The sequence below is a fragment of the Eriocheir sinensis genome, unplaced genomic scaffold (assembly GCF_024679095.1).
Source record: "Eriocheir sinensis breed Jianghai 21 unplaced genomic scaffold, ASM2467909v1 Scaffold279, whole genome shotgun sequence".
Classification (NCBI taxonomy): domain Eukaryota; kingdom Metazoa; phylum Arthropoda; class Malacostraca; order Decapoda; family Varunidae; genus Eriocheir; species Eriocheir sinensis.
The window spans coordinates 125,688-128,861 of NW_026111586.1; the positions used below are offsets into that span (position 1 = coordinate 125,688).

At 41.8% G+C, this 3,174-nt stretch overlaps 1 long non-coding RNA gene across 1 annotated transcript; it reads left to right on the forward strand.

Annotated features, from left to right (window-relative positions):
- Positions 1–216: 216 nt before the first annotated feature.
- Positions 217–2,268, forward strand: LOC126991438 (uncharacterized). Its single transcript, XR_007745517.1, has 3 exons — positions 217–1,372; positions 1,511–1,738; positions 1,878–2,268. It is a non-coding gene; the product is annotated as an uncharacterized LOC126991438 (long non-coding RNA).
- Positions 2,269–3,174: the final 906 nt, after the last annotated feature.

Genomic DNA, 3,174 nt, shown 5'->3' on the forward strand with positions numbered 1-3,174 from the left:
GAAAATGACACTTTGCTTGATTACGATAGCTTTAAGAAAGGAAGGACAGTGTTTGTTTTTAGTTTGTTACCGGAAGACATACGAGGCACAGTGCCTCTTGAAAACAGTGGAAACTTACGCATAAGTCTTCAGAATAATAAATGCTTGGATGAAAATATAGTAATAATCTGTTTTGGGGATACAAAGGAGTGTTGTCAATCAACTCGGAGGCACGTGTCTTGCGACACTAGAGCATAATGAATAATCAACAAATTATGAAAGCTCTACAAGGAAGACTTTATCACAATAATATATATTTCTTAGGCTGTCTTCCCGCTGACGATGTAGCGAAATTAAATCTAAGGAGTGAGTCAGACAAGCCCATTGTCTTTATTGCTAATGTGTTAGGCGCATCGCAAGCTTCGAAAATGGGTCACTGGGTGGTGTTCTATGTTAGTGATAAGTGTATATATTTCTTCGACACATACGCCCTGACCCCATCATTATATTCTAAGTACTTTCGAAGTTTCTTAAATAAGCATAAAGATTATCCTGTTTTTAAACTTGCCGCAAGATTACAGTCGGACAAAACTCTGGTGTGTGGCGTGTATTGCATTCAATTCGTATACTTATGTAATAAAATAGGCTTAGAGAGGACTAGTCAGTTTTTGAAAGATAATTATGATTTAGGAAATTTTTTGAAGAATGACAGAAAGGTGTTAACATATGCTTATAGAATGTTTAAAATGCCCCCATGTATAAAAACATTTTGTCAATCTAGTCAAGGACTGACTTACAAGCATTGTATTTCTAAGATATGTGGCTAACTTATTAAATGTTACATGATAATAATGTGTATGTGTGTGTAAAAAATGTAGAGAAGTAGCATGTAGCTTATTCATTTATGGCGTGTGTGTGTGTGTGCAATTATATGTAGTTATTAAGAACAGGATTCTGTTTTTTTTTTCGTGCGACGTGACCGAGTGGGTGTGAGTTTGTTCACGCTTTCCTATTGTTCGGAAGAAGAATGGCTTGTGGTTTTGGGCATGTGCGCGCGTTTGCATACATGTGTAGGCGTGTCCCCTATAACCTGGGGTAGCCTCGGAAGAAGAAAAGGCTTGTGGTAGTGTGCGCATATGCCCCAAATAACCCCGGGTAGCTTAGTCAGTCCCCTAACGTTGCGAGAGGAGCGTCATGGAGGAAGTCTTCGCCGTCATGAACTTACAACAACAACAACAACAACAACAACAACAGCCCCACGCTGCCGCTGCAACTCTTCATGCTGACGATGTTGACGATCAGATAATGGGTCAAGCCGCATTAGAAGTTGAAGCCATGGATAACACATCCCAAGCTGAAGCCGTGGATAACACATCACATCCCAGAAACGGAGGTGAGATATCCGCCTCTTGTATTTTTTTTCTGCGCGCACAAGCGCTGGTGTGTGTGTGTGTGTGTGTGTGTGTGTGTGTGTGTGTGTGTGTGTGTGTGTGTTTAAAAAAATATATATATATATTTCTTGTCATTTCAGCGGATGTTGGTGGTGGTGAGGCGGGGGATGTTCCAGAAACTCCCAAGTCTACCGGTGAACACATCACGGGCGAGTCATTGGGCAACAACAACCGCGGCGCGTTGGGAGGTGTCGGTAAAATGGGGCGGCGCGTGCTGAGAGAGGGGCTTCTGCGACTTCTGAAGGATGTGATACCTCCATTACCAGTGTCTCGTCTGAAGAACGACCCACCGGCCAGCGTAACGCATAGTAAGTATTTTTTTATTCTTACAAAAGAGAGAGAGAGAGAGAGAGAGAGAGAGAGAGAGAGAGAGAGAGAGAGAGAGAGAGAGAGAGAGAGAGATAGATATTTTTTTTGTCTAATAATGTTTCTCTATCTATTAATAAGTCCACGGCAACAACAACAGACACGCTTCGGTGATGGTGTGTCTTGACTCTCCGTCGGGCGCTGAATCGCGAGAGCGGCGGCGAAGTCGTCTGCAGCAAAAAGATCATGAAATGCGTCAATCACGACTGGAAAAAAAAATGCAGCATATGGCGGAAGTGTTGCGGCAGCTCCAGCAGCAGGGGCGTAGCGAGCAGCAGGAGACGCACCAGAGACGACAAGATCGCGACCGGGGACAAGAACGGCGGCGAAGAATGACAAAGAATAATTTGCCGAAGCAGCAAGAACACCGGGACCCAAGACTGTCTCAGAAGAGCCTCCATAAAGTTGGGAGAAAAAAACTTCAGGTGGCCAAACGTGAGGCGGGTCTCTTCTCCTCAACAGCACACGGTCGGGGAAAACCAATGAAAAAAAATCTCTCTGTGACCAAGAAACTCGTCTTTGAAGACCCACCAGCGCGGCGTGCAGCAGCTGCGGCCGCTGAAGAAAATCTCGCGCCACAACCGGGCCCTTCCAATGCGGCTCGTGCGGACGAAACAAATGAAAGCTTCTCAAGCACTGACCTTCCTTCAGCTTTCAATTCTTTGAATTTTTCTCATAGCATGGACGTGAATAATATTATAAATGTTCTTGATGAGAGTCCTATATTTAGTGCTTAGCAATTTTTTTTTTATATATGTACTCGCTCTGTGTGTATTATTTTTTTATATATATGTGCTTGTGTTGTGTATTTTTTTTCTTCATTTGTATATGTACTCGTGTTGTCATCCTTTTATGGGTTGTCTTTGGGCATGTACGACATAAGTTTGTAATATGTCTCTTTCAATTAGGATTTATTTTGGGGGAGGGAAAAAAAAAGGGTAGGATGGGTGGGTTTCCATTGTATTTCTTTGAGCCTGTACGGTGTGAGTTTGTAATATGTCTTTTTTTTTATGGCGATTGTGTGTTTTTAGTTTTTAGGCTTAGCATGTATTTAGTCTGGATTAAGAAAGAACAAATTAGCCTGGATTAAGAAAGAACAAATAAAATAGACTAGTAGGCTTAGCATGTATTTAGTCTGGATTAAGAAAGAACAAATAAAATAGACTAGATTAAGGTAATATAATAACTCGTCATACCATTTTTTTTCCACTATATTTCAATAAAAATGTATAAAATCTACTTTTCCCGTTCCTACCCCTCACTGAAAAGACAATCGATATAACTCCAGTCAATATGAAAATCAACAGTAACACACGCACACACACACACACACACGCGTATGCTGGCAAACTGAAAAATCAATAGCGGGTAGAGGGAG